At 45.3% G+C, this 19,217-nt stretch overlaps 1 long non-coding RNA gene across 1 annotated transcript in view; it reads left to right on the top strand.

The window, feature by feature from the left end:
* Positions 1–549: 549 nt before the first annotated feature.
* Positions 550–19,217, top strand: part of LOC122789997 — a 114,570-nt gene continuing 95,902 nt past the window's right edge. Inside the window, exon 1 of the long non-coding RNA XR_006362903.1 lies at positions 550–629. This is a non-coding gene — a long non-coding RNA (uncharacterized LOC122789997). The remainder of the gene's footprint in view (positions 630–19,217) is intronic.

Here is a 19,217-nt window from a genome sequence, read left to right as displayed (position 1 = left end):
ATACAGCTCTGCATTATTAGTGTGTTGTATATCGAAGTCTACCTGTCTGTGAACAGACTGCATTATTTTTGGTGTTCTTACATCAGTCTAATTGATGAATAAAAAACACCGTTACTGTCCTGGATTTTCAAAGTTTTAATCAGCCTTATTGTCCCACCCAACTTAAAATGCCATGTTTTGTCATGATTAGATTTAATCTGTTCCCTTTTTTGTTGGATACTTGTAGTAAATTGCTCAGTAAAATTTTCTTCAGACTGACAGTTACTCTAATATATGTTAAATTAATGTAGTGTATTACAAGTTTGTGTGTGTAAACATACATTGTAATAATATATGTTAAATGAATGTAGTGTATTGCACACGTTTGTGTGTGTAAACATAAATTTTATTCCCCTGCAGCATGGTTGAAAAGGGACTAAGGACCCATTTAACAAATGATAAATGAAAGATGGGGGGGGGGGGGTTGATGTGTGTCTAGACAGATTGTATTTTCTCTTGTAATTTCGAAATTCGAAAAAAAAAATGTAATTTCTTGTTTCATTTTCTTTCAGAGCTGATATACAAAGAAGTTCTTGAATGGGAAGAAAAGACAAAGAATGGTGTCATTAGAGGACAGCCACCACCTTTAGGTTAGTTACAAAATATTATGTACACAGAAATTTAGAAAGCATTCCTTTAGTTACACATGTATGTACTTAAGTTTTGATTAGCCCTGTTGGGCTGACCCAGTTTTCAGAAGATAGCCAGGGAGAAAAGCTTTATAAGACAGATTAACAGAAGATGATTATTGATGATAAAGTGCACAAGATAAAGCAGGCCATAAAGTAATAACCAGTAAAAACAAAGTGAGCGTTACAAAGAGCATATAATCAAACAGCTAAAGTAATGCAATGGGAATTAAGAAAACAGTTGCACAGGTCACCATTGAGGTTTCAAACAAAATTCTTTGATTGAGTTTACGACTACTTCTAAATCATCATCATGATAGCATCACTTTCTTGCATGCAAACCAGTTGGTCTTTCATGACTTAAAAGGAATCCATTAATGTAAACATAGTCTCAAAATCATAACAGGATAACCCCCCCCCCAAAAAAAAAATCATAAAAATTATTACACTGTTATCCACTTAAATACAAATTTAAACAAAAATATAAATGTAAATAAACATATTCATATTACATGAACATTAAAGATCCTATTTTAATTAAAAAAATATCTAATAATTTAAAAATATGTAATAATCAGAGTACAGGCCGTAAAGTAAAGTCTTCAAACATTTAAGGCATGATACGGTGCACAAAAAAGTGCGTTAGTCATGCAGTGACATTCACCCCATGAATGTTTCAGCAGTCCTATAAAATAATTTGATATAATATATTTAGTAGCGTCTTTTTGGAGGTCTCTGTCGTCAATGTAGAACATGACTCAGATCCTCAGCTTTCTGACTACTTGAAGTATATATCAGGTTTGAGTATGTGCAGCAGTGCTGATCTAAATCTTATTGTGTTGGAACTCTGGCATTACTACATCTGCAGATTGTTTTTACTGGGTTCATTTTGTATGACTTGTTTAAAAAAAAAGTCTTAACACGTCAACTTACTGAGTCAGGACGACTGCAATTTTTTCCAAACCACTTAAATTTGCCAGATTTCTTTCTGGCATTGTAAGAAAAATGTACACATTTAATGATGGAAGAAAAAAGGCTTAAAAACTCTTAGGACTAAATGTTGGTGTGATCAACAAATACTCAAGTAAGACATTATCATTTTACCTAACCTTTGTGGTGAGTCAGTGTAACAGTAAGTCGGCATTTGTGTGTCATTCCCTAATCTATAATTGTGAAAGCGGTGGCTTTTTTTCTCTTTAGGTACTAACACAGGAGTCATTCTGTCATATACTGATGCAGGTACATGGCTTATTTCTATATCCTGATGTTTGTGTTTCACTGTTGCAGTCATTACTCTTGGGTTATCCTGCTAGCAGGCTGCCCGGAGTCAGCCTGAATTCCAAAGTCCTGGTCCGGCGTCGGTTGCTGTCGCCTCTTCCCTGACGTCAGTGCGCCAGGGGTATAAAAGATGCAGCCGACGCCATTTTCTTCAGTCTTTCTTGCTGCGCGGTGCCCGAAGCAAAAGCAGTTAGCAAGTGCCGGTCGGCCGACTCCTGAGATTTTCAAAATCGAATTTCAGATCCGAAGTCTTCATTAAAGCTAAGTACCCGATTGGGGAAACTTTTTTTCTTGCTCTAGACCAATGTCAGAAAAAGTTAACAATTGTATTTCTTGTGGGAAGCAAATACCTCATAAGAATTTTCATTCTTACTGTATTCTTTGCCTAGGCCCTGATCACGACGTTGCTAGCTGTCGGTTTTGTGCTAGATTTAACCAACGCATTCTTAAGCGGTACGATTTTGCCTTTCATTACTTTGACCGAAGGTTTAATTATATAATGCCGTCGGAACAGCCGATGACCGGAGTTTATAAAAAGCCAAGGAAAAGGACAATCATCCGAGGTCCAAAACCGACGACGAGGCCCCCACTAGGCCAGTCACCGGTTCTCAGTGAGGCACTTTTCGCAGCCCCAGACGCCCGCTACCTCAGAGCCACAGGCCACTTCCGACTCCCACGTGGAGCTGACTAGGCCTCTGGGTACTCAGATGGGTCCAGAGCCGCTGAGCAGGCATCGGCTTCTGAGGGTGTTTTCAGACCTACGCAATTATATGTCAAGCCTTCCTCAGCTTCAAAGACTAAAACAGCTTTAAAGACAAAGAAACAAGTACAGCATTCTCCTGGACAGACTTCCATGCCTAAGAAACAGATGCTTAAAATGGCCGAAGACCTTATTACTTTGATCAGGGGTTCCCATCCCCCTCCTGATAAGAGGTCTAGGCAAGAGACAGAATATGACTCTTCGGATCAGGTTTCAATTTCCTCTGACTCCTCTTCTGAACAGGGATACTCTTTTCCTCCCTATGAGGATTCTGATGCTGAAGAATCTATTCCTTCAGCCTCTCCTCCTGAGGATTATTCTTTTGGGGAAACCCTGCATACCATGAGGGAGCATTTTCACTGGGAGAGCCAAGATTACTCAGAATCTAAGAAAAGGCTCAGAGACTTTCTTTTAATACCTCAGCACAGACCTCTTGCTATTCCACCTGTTCTAGACATTGTAGATGATGTATTTTCAGAGTCCGGCTTGTCTCCTGACTCTTTACCCCCTGCACCTGCTAAGCCAGACAGATACTACAGGGTTCCAGACTCTCATAAATTTCTATAAAAAAACCCTGCTGCTGACCCAGAAACTGTATCTCAGGGTCCCAAAGGGGTCAAGGCTTCCACAGCAGAAAACCCTGTCCCCTCTGATAGGGATTCTAGGGCACTGGACAGATGGGGGAAAAAAGTTTACACTTCTGCTACCTTGGCTGTAAGGGCTTTAAATTGTCAGTTTCATATGCTTAAATATCAGCAATACTTAATGTCACTGCTTAAACAGAAAATGTTGACAAATTCTGAATGTTCTGATAACAAGGAAATGCAGGATTTATTGCATGCAGCTGAACAAGTGGGAAAGCATACTTTGCAATGTGGTTTTGATTCACTGGAGGCCTCTTGCAGGGCCGCTGTTAGGGTTCTGTCATTAGAAGGCATGCTTGGTTAAAGGAACAGAATCTGCCTGATCATGTTAAAGCAAAACTATTGGATGCTCCACTACAGCATGATACTTTGTTTGGTGTTAAGGCAGAAGAGGTGTTGAAGAAAATTGAGGATAAAGCGAAATCCATGCAGACAGTTAAGGATTTCCTACAGGTACAGCCACCCAGATTTAGCAGAAACTGGCCTTCAAAGAATTGGTCCTTTTCAGTGTCAGACAGGCCACAAAGAGGCAGATACACATGCCCCAGAGGCAGATCCCAGCCCCAAGGCTCATACAGGCCTAAACAATGGGGTGCTTCTACCTCCAAAAGCAGAGAAGACAAATCACAACCATACAGGAAACAGTCCCAATGACTTTCCTCTGCCAGAACCAAGCACTTATCTTTTGGCAGCCCCCCTTAGGGGGAAAACTAGCACTTTTTTCACCAAATTGGCACATGATTACCCAGGACAAATGGGTCTTGAACATAGTGTCTCAGGACTACAGGTTCCACTTTCACACCCTGCCAAGGGCAAAAGGTATGCCAGACCTGCCACACAATCAATGGGAAGAGGCACAAAAGCAAGTTTCATCCCTCATGGACATGAGGGCCATTCAACAAGTACCACAACAAGAGCAAGGACAAGGATTTTACTCAAGACTTTTCTTGGTGCCCAGAAAAGACAAAGACTGGGACCAGTACTGGACCTGTCTATTCTAAACACATTCCTGGACGTTCCAAAATTCAAAATGTTGACTCTGCAGCAACTACTGCCCATGCTGGGCAAGAAGGCTTGGCTCGTAACTTTGGACCTAAAAGAGGCATACCTGCATGTCCCAATCAGACAATCTTGCAGAAGATACCTCAGATTCATAGCTGGCTCAATGCACTACCAATTATCTGCACTGCCCTTTGGCTTATCTACTGCACCCAGGGTCTTCACAAAATGCCTGGCACCAGTAACTGCATTTTGCAGACAAAGAGGAATTCAAATATACCCTTACTTGGACGACTGCCTTATTCAAGCAGAGAAAAAGACATTCTACTAAAGCATCTGGCGTTTGTAAAAAGATTACTAATTTGCCTAGGGTACACAGTAAACGAAAAGAAATCAAAACTAATACCCTCTCAAGAGATAATATTCCTGGGTGCAAGCTTAAATACAACTGCCCAGATGGCTTATCTCACACCAGACAAACAAGGGCAGCTGACTTCTTACTTCAAAATGTTGCCAACAAAGACCCAGTTATCTGCAAGAAATATTCTCCAGGCTTTGGCCTTCATGGCATCCTGCATTCTGCTAATTCCATATGCCAGACTGCATATGAGGAAACTACAATGGTATCTAAAAAGTGTTTGGACTTAACATTGCCACAGCCTGGAAACATTAATTACCCTCATTCCCTGCCTGCAACAGGAGTTTCGATGGTGGGCACAGGCCTGTCACCACAGCATGGGGACAGCCATTCACCTTACCCACAGCCAGGCAGACACTAACAACAGATGCATCAGATTATGCCTGGGGTGCCCACATGGCAGGAAAATGTATTCAGGGCACATGGCCCGCAAGCCAGATGCATCTTAATATCAATCAAAAAGAGATGCTAGCTGTTCAAAATGTCCTGACAGCTTTCAAGGATCTACTTCATCCAGGACAACTACTGATAAAGACGGACAATACTACAGTCATGTGGTACATAAACAAGCAGGGAAGCACACATTCCTACCCCCTCTGCAGACAAGCCATGACTTTGTGGGACACAGCATTGACTTATCAAGTTCACCTGCAAGCACAATTCCTGCCAAGAAAAGTAAATACTCTGGCGGATGAACTAAGCAGAAACCTCATGGATCCCCACGAGTGGAAACTGGATCCACAAGTCTTCAGCATGATAACCAGGAAATGGGGATGCCCAGACATAGATCTATTTGCCTCCCCTCACAACTACCAACTACAGAGATTCTGCACAAGGATTTATCACAAGCAAGCATGGAAAGTAGGTGCCCTATCCTTCAGCTGGAAAAACCTAACAGTATATGCCTTTCCTCCACTGCCTCGCCTCCCCAAGGTAATCCTGAAGGTCAGACAAGAGAAGCCAAAAATGATTCTGATTGCCCCAGACTGGCCACACCAGCACTGGTACCCAATCCTAAAGAACTTGTCTCAAGGTCCAGCCTGGACATTTCCTCAAACTTCTCACTTACTGACCCAACAAAACAATCAGATCCTGCACAGCCAACTCAGGACCTTAAATCTGGCAGCATGCCGGATAATATAACCATTCAGAAAACTCCTCTCTCCAAAGCTGTCATGGATGTTATCTTGGAGGCCAGGAGGCCCAGTACCAGAAAATCTTATGCAGAAAAATGGAAGAGATTCCGTACTTTGAACCAGGAACAAGGAATTGACACGTTAGTACCAAATATTCCTCAGATTTTACAATACTTAACTGAGATGCTGGACAAAGGCCTATCCTTTTCATCAATTAAGATTCATGCCTCTGCCATTTCAGCCCATTACAATACGGAACCACCTATCTTTTCTCATCCTTTAATAAGGCAGTACCACAGAGGGGCCAAAAACATGAGACCTCCAACACCTGCATGGGACCTCAATTATGGCACTCATGGCTGTGGAACCTTTTATCATTTTCCATCCAGACAGGGTTTCTCTGAAGACGAACCCTACATTTATGCCTAAGGTGGTATCCAGTGTGTGGCCCTTAACCAAACCATTCACTTACCTACCTTTTATCCAAACCCACAGAACAAGGGTGAGAGACTTCTGCATTCTTTGGACATACACAGCTACGCTTCTACTTGGACAGAACTAAAGCTTTCAGAAAGGCTGAGCAACTTTTAGTGGCATATGCTGCAGGATCACAAGAAAAGGCTATCTCAAAACAGACTATTTCAAAATGGATAGGCTATTGCATTCGTTTCTGTTATTCACAGCATGGCAAATCAGTGCCTAAGGGCATTAGGCCACATTCTACCAGAGCAGCAGCCACCTCTGCAGCCTTCCTCAGAAGAGTACCAAGTATGAAGAGTATGTCTTAGAGGCTGCAACTTGGAGTTCAGTGCACACTTTTACAAAGCACTATCACTTACCTCTCTACTCTAAATCCAGAGCAGGCTTTGCCACTACAGTTCTGCAGGGCCTCATAGCCTCTCCTAATCCTATTTAACCCAGCCACCCTTCCTCAGCTTTGGGATTCAACCCAAGAGTAATGACTGCAACAGTGAAACACAATGAACATAGTACAGTTGTGTACCTACCATAAATGTAGATGTTCGTGTGTATTCACTGTTGCAGTCCAGGTTACCCTCCCACCATCCCCCTTTCATTTGCTGGGTCTTATCTGTACTTCTCTATTTTATACTACCTATGTGGTGTATTTGCTTGTAGATGAAGGAAATGTTTATTTTAGTGCATGCATGTTGATTGGGATAATCTATTTAGCCTACCCTATTGGGGGCACCTGACATCTGGGGCAAGAAAAACTGAAGAAAATGGCATCGGCTGCATCTTTTATACCCCTGGCGCACTGACATCAGGGAAGAGGAGACAGCAACCGACGCCGGACCAAGACTTTGGAATTCAGGCCGACTGCGGGTAGCCTGCCAGCAAGATAACCCAAGAGTAATGACTGCAACAGTGAATAAACTCTAACATTTACATTTATGGTAGGTACACAACTGTACTTTTTGGTAAACCTTCTCTTCACTTTTACTCACCATTTTGAATGTCACACATCTCCAGGTCACCGGAAGAGAAATGTGTGTACAGTTCTCTCCATCTTACCTTTTAGCGATTCTTTTTGTTGATTTGCAGCAAAATGTCTTTATTTGCATTCATTTCACCATGGCTGAAGCCATAAGTAAATTTTAATGCAGAAGGTTAATAGCCCTTAGAGATTTCCTGACCCTCAGCTCACACTGTCGATGACTGTGAACATTGAAAGTTCAAGGGGGTATGGCCAAGATGGTGAGCAGTTAACAGCAGCGGTCCCCAACCACCGGGCCGTGGACCATTTGGTACTGGGCCACCAGGCACAGAGTGAAACGAAAAAGTTAATGTGTTTGAGTGTATATGAGTGAATGCATGCATGAAAGCAGAATGTACAGTATGTGAAAGAAGAAGAGACTGTGTGTATGAGAGAGTGAGCAGTGAGATCGATCAAGCTGTTTGGCACTCGCTAAGCAATGTTTTTGCTGTTTAGCAAGTGTAAAATAAAAGTCAAGGAAACCGAAAAAAGTGTGTGTTTCTGTCTGCATGTGAGTGAATGCATGCATGAAAGTAGAAGAGTTCTGTGTGTGTGTCTATGTCTGTATGTATGCATGTCCTTCTGTTCTCATGTTACAGTATTCATAACCTTTGGGTTAGCCTTTGTCTAGTGACCCAAACATCCGGCCAGTATACAAAAGCTTTAGTCACTGCAAGGTATGTGGGACAGCTGATGTTGGCCATAGGGTGCATGGGCCATAAAAGTGACATCTGCACATAACTTCCTCAGCACTTCTGTGTCTCCAATCGAACGTCAGCTCATCCTGCTGTCTCTGCCTTTGGATCCAGTGATTTAAAGTTAAGTACCACATTGGGGCATTTTTCTTGGTCACTGCATGCCTGCCTAAGTTCATGTCATCCAGTAAAGGAAAGTGTAAGTGTGGACGTCCGATCCCTTATAAGGATACCCACGACCTGTCTATTCTGCCTAGCGCCCAACCACAATCATAAGGCCTGCACAATTTGTCAAGCCTTCATTCCAAAGACTCTTTACAGTTGTCTGCAGAAACCCTTAATATCTATCTAGAGAATCAATGACTCAAAGGTCTTGCTCTTGCGATGGAAGGGCTGTCTGGCCATACTGTCAAGCCACCGGAAAAGAAGGCCTAAGTTGCACCAGGCCTGAGACTACTGCTGCACCTCTTCCATCTGACGTTCCCCCTGTGGCCGAGGTACTGCTGGAGGAACGTACGGAACCAGCAGACTCTGGTATAACGGGTACCATTACGGAGGCCACAAAACCAAGGTCTAAAAGCACGTCTGTTGAGGTAATGTAGATGTCTGATGCCTACGATGAGGAGGAACCTCTGCTCTCTGCGGATATACAGACGGGTCCTTCCACTGCTAGTGAGGCTTCTGAACCTAGGCCCTCCTTAGGACTTTTTTTAAAAAAGAAACTGAAAACCAAGCATGTGACTTCACAACCTGACTGCTTGCCTAATTGGCAAGCTTTCTCTGTGTTTGTTCAATGCCAGTCCTACCAGCCTTCTTAGACACCTTCTCTGCCGCTACTAAAAATCCTGAATCCCAACCCCCTACGCCTAGAAGGCCTGACAGATTTTATAAAGACCCAGAAGGGGCAAAATTTCCAATAAAATACCGTGCTGCAAATCCTGGTACCAGTTCTGTCTCTGCAGACAAACCCTCCAGACTGCTTCCCTCTACCTTTGTCCTACCTTCTAAGGAGAGCAAAACTATGGAGAGGATTGGCAAGAAGGTGTATACCTCTGCCAGTTTGACATTTAGGGCCATCCACTACCAGACACATATATCAAAGTACTCTTTGGCCCTTTTGACTCAAGCTTTAATGCTCTTTGATGACCTTCCTGATTCGGCCACAGTCACAAATCTCTAACATGATCTCCTTGTCCTCACAAGTGACTAGACACTCAATCGGATGGAATTAAGTGCTGAGAAGGTACTCTTGGTTGAGGCTACAACCCGTCCCTGATGATATCAAGGGCTAAACTTCTAGATGCCCCCCTGGGCGATACTGCCTTGTTTGAGGGCCCAAGTGGCAGAACTTTTCAAAACCTTCAAGAGAAGGGGAAAGATTTTCAGGATTTGAAACATTTGTTTGTGTCATCATTTCCTAAATTCTACAGAAATTACCCTACTAAGACCCAATATATTAGAAAACATTCAGCTCGTCCTCCTTCTGCAAGGGGCAAAGAGAGTTCCAGAAAACAGCAGCGACCAGGTCTTTCCAGACACCAACCCAGAAACCTTAGCTTCAGAACAAGGCAGCCAGTCTGTGACTGCCTGCCTCCTCCCCCTCCAAATCTATACCCCTTTCCTAGAGACTGTCTCACCGTCTCCCTTTCTGGAAAAGCATTACCTCAGACAAGTGGGTCTTGTCAGTCATAAAAAAAGGTTACTTCGTGACTTGGGCCATTCCTTCACTCTTAAGAGGCATCCCACAGCCACCAAAGGACCAGTTGCCATTATTCCAACCAGTATTGGACAGCCTCCTCTCTCAAGGGATTGTCCAACCAGTCCTTGCATTAGAAAAGGGAAAGGGTTTTTACTCCATGCTTTTTTAATGCCTCAGGCATTTTTGACCACTTTGGCCATCCTGCATATCCTCTTCCGGCCCAAATACAGGAAGAACTTGCACTTCTCTGTGGGTTCCTCACATTTTCAATTCTCTGCTTTACCCTTTGGACTATCTACTCCTCCAAGGGTATTCACCGAGTGTCAGGCTCCAGTGGAAGCCTATTGCATGGTAATAGGGATACAGATTTTCCCATACCTGGACGACGACCTGATCCAGGCAGACTGTTACAGTACCCTACAGAAGCATTTTCAGACAGTCATTTCTGTTCTGCAGTCTCTGGCTTTCACCATCAGCTTCCTCAAATCCATCCTAAACCCCTCCCTGGACCAAGTCTTCCTGGGGTACAGAATCAGGACAGATATTATAATGGTCTGAAGGAATACCTGATGTTCATCGTGCATACAGCTGCAGTAATCACAGATGGGTTTTCTGCCGTCAGGCGGTCCCTCGGTCGGCCGAATTCCAAAGTCTTGGTCCAGCGTCGGTTGTCGTCGCTTTCTCTTCTGACGTCAGTGAGGCCAGAGTATATAAGACACAGCCAACGCCATGTTCTTCAGTCTTTTTTGCCGCGCGGTGCCCGAAGCAGAAGCAGTTCGCAAGTGCCAGTCAGCCAGCTCCTGAATTACGAAAATTTTGGAAACCGAAGTCTTCATTAAAGCTAAGTACCCCGTTGGGGAACCTTTTCTTGCCTCAGACCGATGTCAGAAAAAGTTAATAATTGTATTTCTTGTGGCAAGCAAATACCGCATAAGGATTTCCATTCCCTCTGCATACCTTGTTTAGGCCCAGACCACGACGTCTCGGGCTGTCGCTTTTGCGCTACCTTCAATAAACGCACTATTAAGCGTCGGGCGGAGTTCGCCCAACACTATTTTGGTAAAGCTTTTGATTACGGACACTCCGACTACCGTTTTGTCCAAAAAACGCAAGGAAAAGGGCCGACATGCAAGGCCCGCGGTCCCCGCCAACACCACGCCAAAACAGGCTACACGTGGTCCGGTTCTCAGCGAGACGCCTTTGCAGTCCCTGACTACCGACGACACTCCTTTGGCGGTGTCCTCTGTACCCGAGACCGCTGGGACCTCGGCCCTTTCCCAGACTACAACCACCGAAGCCTTTGCTAATGTTGAGCCTACTAATGTGGACAGGTCCACTTCCACCCATGGTGTCTTCAGACCCTCATCTTCCTTTTCCATTAAGGCCTTTACTAAATCCAAAGCAGCCAGGCACCCCAAAAGGCCTGTTACACAGGGCCCATCTCCAGGTCCCATGCCTAAAAAACAGATGCTTAAAATGGCTGAGGATTTAATTACTCTTATCAGAGGTTCTCAACCCCCTTCAGAGAGACCCAGAGTGGAGGAAGATTCTCCCTCTTCTGATCAGGGATCCATTTTATCAGAACATTCTGATGCAGAGGAACACTCTTACTCCCCTTTTGAGGATTCGGATGCAGAACAGTCCATCCCTTCTGTATCTCCTCCTGAGGATTTTTCCTTTGGGGAAACCTTGCACACCTTGAGGGAACACTTCCATTGGGAAGGCCAAGACTTTTCAGATTCTAAGAAAAGGCTTAGGGAATTTCTTTGTTACCTCAACACAGACCTCTGGCGATACCCCTGTTTTGGACATACTTGATGATGTTTATTCGGAGGCTTGCCTTAACCCGGATTCTCTGCCTCCTGCACCAGTCAAACCTGATAGGTATTACAGAGTACCCAACTCTCACCAATTTCTATTCAAAAGTCATAATGCTGACCCTGAAACCATTTCACAAGGCCCCAAGGGATTGAAGGCCTCCACTGCCAAGAATCCACTTCCAGCAGAAAGGGAGTCAAGGTCTTTAGAAAGGTGGGGTAAAAAGGTATATACCTCGGCCACCCTAGCCATGAGGGCCTTAAATTGTCAGTTTCATATGCTTAAATATCAACAGTTCCAGTTATCACAATTAAGGAATAAAATGTCTCAACCTGAACAACCAGATTTAAAGGAGTTACAGGATATGATGCATAGTGCAGAACAAGTGGGTAAACACACTTTACAATGTGGTTATGATGCACTAGAGGCTTCAAGTAGAGCGGCTGCTACAGGATCAGTCATTCGCAGACATGCCTGGCTTAGAGAACAAAACTTGCCTGATCATGTCAAAGCTAAACTTCTAGATGCTCCTTTACAAAGGGATGTGCTGTTTGGTACTAATGCTGAGGAGATACTACAGAAAATGGAAGAAAAAGCCAAATCTATGCAAACTGTCAAAGCCTTTTTACAGGTCCAACCTCCACATTTTAGCAGAAATTGGCCTTCACAAAACTGGTCCTTTCCAGCCACTGACAAGCCCCAAAGAGGTAGATACAGACGCACAAGGGGCAGAGGGCAATCACAAGTATCATATAGAGGACGACAATGGCAAACTCCAGCACCAAGAGGTGGCGAGGACAGTGCACAACAATACAGGAAGGCAAACCCAATGACTCCCTCATTTTCATGCCAAGCACGTCTCAGCTGGCAGCACCTTTGGGAGGAAAGCTAGCATTATTTGCAGCCAATTGGCATATTGTCACAACAGACAAATGGATCCTGGACATTATAAACAGAGGCTACAAATTTCATTTTCACATTCTTCCAAAAATGAGATGCATGCCAAACCTGCCACAGAATCAAAGGGCAGAGGCACAACTACAAATTTCAAAGCTCATAAGCATGAGAGCTATTCAAGAGGTACCTACTCACGAACAAGGCCAAGGTTTTTATTCAAGACTTTTTCTGGTACCAAGGAAAGGAACCAACTGGAGACCCATTTTGGACTTATCCATCCTAAACACATTTCTACTGCACAAAATTCAAGATGCTCACATTACAGCAACTTCTTCCCATGCTGGGCAAGGAGTTTTGGCTGGTAACATTGGACCTCAAGGAGGCATACCTGCATGTCCCAATCAGACAAAGCTGCAGAAGATACCTCAGATTTCTTGCAGGTTCAATCCACTATCAATTCTCTGCATTTCCCTTTGGCTTATCTACTGCACCCAGAGTATTCACAAAGTGCCTGGCATCAGTGATTGCCTACTGCAGACTTCAAGGGATACAAATTTACCCTTATTTGGACGACTGCCTGATCCAAGCGGACAGCAAACACATACTTCTGGAACATCTGGCATATGTGACATGGTTATTGCATTCTCTGGGATACACAATCAACAAAGAGAAATCAAGGCTAACACCATCTCAGAAAATAACTTTCCTGGGTGCCAACTTGGACACAAACACCCAGATGGCCTATCTTACGTCAGAAAAACAACTATCTCAGTACTTCAAAATACTAGCAAAAAGTACCAGGCTTACTGCAAGGAAAATCCTGCAGGCTCTGGGATTCATGGCATCTTGCATTCTTTTAATCCCATGTGCAAAGCTGCATATGAGGAAACTTCAGTGGTACCTAAAAAACCTATGGTCTCAACACAGTCACAGTTTGGAAACAATAATACCAATAATCCCATGTTTGCAAAAGGAATTTCTATGGTGGGCCCAAGCATGCCAAGCAAACACAGGCCTCCCATTCTGCAAGCCTCAAGCAAAGCAAGTTATCACAACAGACGCCTCAGATTACGCCTGGGGGGCACACATGACGGACAGGTGCATCCAGGGCATATGGTCTCAAAAAGAAAAGCACCTTCACATCAATCAAAAAGAAATGCTAGCAGTAATAAATGCATTTACAGCTTTCAAGGGCTTCCTGCATCCAGGGCAATTACTGATAAGAACAGACAACACCACAGTAATGTGGTACATAAACAAACAAGAAGGAACACATTCATACCCCTTGTGCAGACTAGCCATGACTCTTTGGAACTTGGCTGTGGAATGGCAAATTGAACTTCAAGCCCAGTACCTGCCAGGATTGGAAAACACGCTGGCAGACAATTTAAGCAGAAATATGACAGATCCACACGAATGGAAGTTACATCCTCAGGTGTTTACAGAAATAACCCAAGTGTGGGGGAGGCCAGACATAGATCTTTTTGCCTCCCACAGGAATCATCAATTGGAAACGTTTTGTTCAAGGACCTTTCATCCAAAGGCCTGGAGAGTGGACGCACTTTCATTCAGTTGGACAGCATGGACAGTTTACGCATTCCCACCTCTGCCTCTTCTGCCCAAGGTACTTTTGAAAGCAAGAGCAGACAGACCGAAGATGATACTGATTGCTCCAGATTGGCCACTGCAACACTGGTATCCACTGCTGAGGAGCCTAACACATACTCCCCCCTGGTCCCTGCCTCTAATGCCTCTTCTGCTGACTCAGCACAGCTACAAAACCCTCCACAGTCAGCTGAAAACACTCAATCTCGCTGCATGGAAAATTCCTTAACACCACAACAGACCCTACTCTCCAAGGAAGTGCAGGATGTCATTTTGGAGGCCAGAAGGCCATCTACTAGAAAAGCTTACTCGGCAAAAATGGAAGCGGTTTTGTTCTTGGAATGAGAAAAAAGGCCAGGACCCTAGAAAACTGAACTTGCCTCAGGTATTACAGTATCTAGCTGAGCTGCTGAACAGTGGACTTTCATTTTCTTCCATAAAAATCCATGCCTCAGCCATTTCTGCAGAATACAACACGGATCCTCCTTTATTTTCTCACCCACTCTTACGACAGTTCCTCAGAGGGGCTAAGAATATTAGACCACCAAGGAAACAACCAATACCAGCCTGGGACCTTAATTACATGCTAGAAAAATTAACATTGCCTCCTTTTGAACCAGCTGCCTCAACAGATTTGCAATATTTGTCCTGGAAAACTGCCTTCCTTCTGGCTATCACTTCAGCTCGTAGAGGGTCGGAACTACAGGCCCGCATGGCAGTGCAGCGCTTTCTCATTTTCCATCAGGACAGGGTTTCCCTTCGTACCAACCCATCATTTATGCCTAAAGTGGTATCCAGGGTAGCTTTAAATCGTGCCATACACCTTCCTACCTTTTACCCCAATCCTCAAAACAAAGGGGAAAGGCTGCTACATTCTTTAGACATCCATAGGCAGCTACGTTACTACTTGGACAGAACAAAGTCCTTCAGGAAATCAGAACAACTCTTTGTGTCCTATGCTGTAGGGGCTCAAGGCAAGCCAGTTTCCAAGCAGACTATTTCAAAGTGGATAGGCCACTGCATACGGTTTTGTTATTCCTATCATGGGAAATCTGTTCCTACAGGTATCAGATCACACTCCTCCAGGGCCACAGCTACCTCTACAGCCTTCCTCAGAGGAGTACCTACCAAAGATATTCTGGAGGCAGCCACTTGGAGTTCTGTACATACCTTCACAAAACACTACCACCTGCCTTTATATTCCAGAACCAGAGCAGTCTTTGCCACTGCTGTTTTGCAGGGCATTCTGGCTCAACCCAGTTCCTCCTAGTACCTACCACCCTGTGCGTAGCTTTGGGACTCTACCCATCTGTGATTACTGCAGCTGTATGCACGATGAACATAGTACAGTTTTGTACCTACCATAAATGTAGATGTTCGAGTGCTAATACAGCTGCAGTACAGGTTTCCCTCCCTCCTTCCCCACTTGGTAAAGGCATGGGGCCTAACAACCTCTTCATACAACCTGACTGGGTTATCCTTCTATGGTTTATTTGCTTGCAACCACTGATGTGAGAGTGTTCAATCTCGCCGTTTGTTCTTACACATGGGTTCGGAGCCGATCCTCGGCTCCATGTCGGCCGCTTGCAAGCTCTGCATCGAGAAGAAGCTCGAGACAACCTAATACCCACAATCCCCCTCTGCCTTTACCCCAGATCTAGTTTGCCGCTGCATCGTTCGCATCACTGGGTCGAGCTCGAACAACTAAAGCTAAGATTAAGATTTTTTTCTTGTTATTTCTACTTAAATTTCTTCTATAAACTTGTTTAGTGACTAAGTGTGTGGGTGTGGTACGGTTGAGGAATTCTCGGTTCCGTTTAAGTTTGATTTTAAACTTATTAGAGTTTCCATCGGGGCCTACCACCCCTTCAGGATTTGACAACTGGATTGACAATTACTGGATACATTTTCTCTTAACTGGATTTGACTATTACACCGGATTTGACTTATTACCTGGACTTGACTTTTCACCCTTTTTTTCCACATTTAGTTAAGATGTCTGAGAAGACTAAATCTGGATTCAAGCGTTGCCAATGTGGGCAAAAAATGTCAATCACTGACGATCATAGTTCCTGCGTCTACTGTCTTGGCCCTCTCCATCTGCAAGAAGACTGTTCTATTTGTCATTCTTTCAGTGGGAGGGTCATGACAGATAGGCGCAGGAAACTCATGGATAGGGGTTTATTGAAACCTTCCTTTCAAGAGGCTCTGGATGCTTCAGACCAGGCATCCAAGTCCTCGAAGGAATCGAAGACGTTGGAGCCCAAGTCATCGGCTCCGAGCTCTTCGGTTAAGGTTCGATCACCGGTTCCACAGACCTCGGGGCCGAGTGTTCAACTGTTGTCAGTGTCCGAGCCTCGAGTCTTGGAACCGGTGACGGAGCTCCCTCCCCCGACACTGTTGAGGTCGGCTCCGTCTTCGATTCCTTCGACCCGTTCTTCTAGGCCCCTCTCCGACACCGATGTTGACCGCGTGGTGCAGAAATTACTGGAGAATCCGGCCTTATCCAAACTTATCTCGGTTTCCACCCAGTTGGTGTCGAAACTTGAAGGCCTTCCATTATCTCCATCTGTTCCTCCTCCGAGACCTGTCCAGTCTTTGGAGCCGGAAGAGGCTGATCTACTGATTGTGGAGCCCTCGGTGCCAGAACCGTCCTTTTCTCAGTCGGCTCCGTTCACCTCGACTCCGTCGGATCCGGTACCGGAGTCTCGGAGCCGGAGATCCATCCTTGGTTCCGGGACCGAGAGTCGAACCGATGTTTCGGTTCCGACTCTTCCTCTCGGGGCCTCGGCTCGGATCGACTCTGCTCCGTCCTCGGGGTCGATGCCTCGTGCCTGTTTGGGATTCTTCCCATTTCTTGAACCGGAGATACCTTGACTCGGGACCCGGGGGCCTTCGATCTCATGAGGAAGGTGTTGTCTACCCAGACAACCACATCAGTAGGAGCAGCCTCTCCTCCCCATAAAGGACCGTTATCCTCCTCTGCACCAACGGTCACATCCAAGCGTCGAGCACCGGTGTCTCAGCCACCCCTGGAGGGTGCCCCCTCTTCCTCGGAGGCTTCCTCGGATGTCCCCCCCGAAGAAGCCCCTAGGAAAAGATTGTGTAAGAGGAGACACTTAGATTCTCCACAAGAATCTTTGACATCCGATACTGACTTGGATGAGTCAGAAGGGTCCCCAAAGTCACCTTCAGAAGATGTCTCCTTTTCTGACATCTTGGAGATCCTAAAGCAGAGAGGTGATTGGCAGTCCCTTCCCCCTTCTGAGGATGAGTCAGTCTTGCTGAAGGCATTTGGTGCTCGCCCTACCTCCTCCTGGGTCACTCCGCCCTTCGATGAGTTAATGGAGCTGATTGCTCGAAGGGTGTGGGAGACACCTGACACAGTGGAACCAGTCCCTAGAAAGCCTAATAAGTACATTACTGCACCCCAAGACAAGGCTTACCTCACAAAGGGAGTTCCAGTGGATGCCATGGTGGTGGCAGCGGCCACGAAAAAAGAGATGTCGGAATCTTCCTCATCTGTTCATCCGCCTAACAAAGATTCTAGAACTATGGACAGGTACGGGAAGCGCATTTTTAGTTCAGCGGCTTTTTCTATGCGTTCCCTGAACTATTTGACCCATTTTACACGTCTACAGAGGGATCTAATCAAAGAGTTGGGAGATACCCTCCAGGGTACTACAGATGCTGCTGTTTCAGAGAAAGTTACAGCACATCTCAATACCCTTACATCCATTGTTAACTCATCCATGAGGCTGATATCATACGCAGCCGAAGGATCGAGTAGGGCAGCAGCTTCAGCGATTGCTCTTCGCAGACAATCCTGGATGCGCTTATGTTCATTTGCGGAAGCCTTCAAGTCTTCCTTTACTAACGCCCCATTTGATGGTGCCACTCTCTTTGGCCCCAAAGTAAAGGAGACCCTTACCTGGTGTGAACAGGAGGGAAAGACTCTGTCTGCTGTCGGAGTCCGTTTTTCCACCCCATCCAGACCGTACCCCAAAGGGCAGCGGTGGAAAAATGTGGTTTCGAAAACCCCAAGGATCTTTCCCAGGCACACAGGGTGATGCCCCCTCTAGAGGCAGAGGAGGGGGCAGAGGTGGAAGACGCCGCCCTGGCGGCAGAGGGGGGTCCGCAAAACCAGGGTGACAGGGATACACCCCCTGGAAAACCCTTCCAGCACTCCTGAGAGGAGGCCCGACTGTCCTGCTCTGGAGGCAGTCGGGGGTCGCTTAGCTTTATACCCACAGGCCTGGCAGAATCTTACTACAGACAACTGGGTAAAAAGCGTGGTTACCAGAGGTTACAGAATACCCTTTCTATCCACTCCCGTTCCAAAGAAAAAACTCCCAGATGTGCCGCCCCATCTGCGAGACCCAGCAGCTATAGAAATTTCAAAGCTGCTAGAAAAAGGAGTCATCCAGCCAGTCCCAGCAGACCAAATAGGATTCGGAACTTACTCAAGGTTCTTTTTAGTTCCAAAGAAGACAGGGGACTGGAGGCCAATTCTGGACCTAAGCAACCTCAACACCTTTGTCAAGAAAGAAAAGTTCCGAATGGTCACGCTTCAATCGATCCTTCCATTCTTACAGAAGGACGACTGGATGTGCTCAATAGATCTGAAGGACGCATACTACCACATCAAAATGGCCAGGGTGTCCAGAGATCATTTGCGCTTCCGGCTGGGAGCCAGTCACTATCAGTTCCGAGCCCTGCCCTTTGGTCTGACCTCAGCCCCCAGGGTTTTCACCAAATGCATGGCAGTGGTAGCGTCTCATCTGAGACGCCTAGGATTCCAGGTGTTTCCGTATCTGGACGACTGGCTCCTTTCTGCCACCACCCGGCGTCAACTGATACAGGCCAGGGATTACACTCTAGAACTTTGTGTTCACCTCGGAATTTCCGTAAATTTGAAAAATCTTTACTACAGCCATCACAGCATATCTTATTCATAGGAGCGAATTAGATACATCATTTAATTCTAAGGCTCCCTCCAGAAAGGATAGCCTCACTACAAAGCCACATTTCTCTCCTTCTGTCATCCAAAAAATCCCCAGCAAAGCTGGTTCTGAAGGTCTTGGGTCTCATGGCAGCTTCTCTCA

The sequence above is a fragment of the Protopterus annectens genome, chromosome 15.part0 (genome assembly GCF_019279795.1).
Source record: "Protopterus annectens isolate FY-2018-M chromosome 15.part0, PAN1.0, whole genome shotgun sequence".
In the NCBI taxonomy this organism is placed as follows: Eukaryota; Metazoa; Chordata; order Ceratodontiformes; family Protopteridae; genus Protopterus; species Protopterus annectens.
The sequence above is the reverse complement of the archived record's forward strand: the minus strand, read 5'-3'. Positions and strand labels throughout refer to the sequence as shown.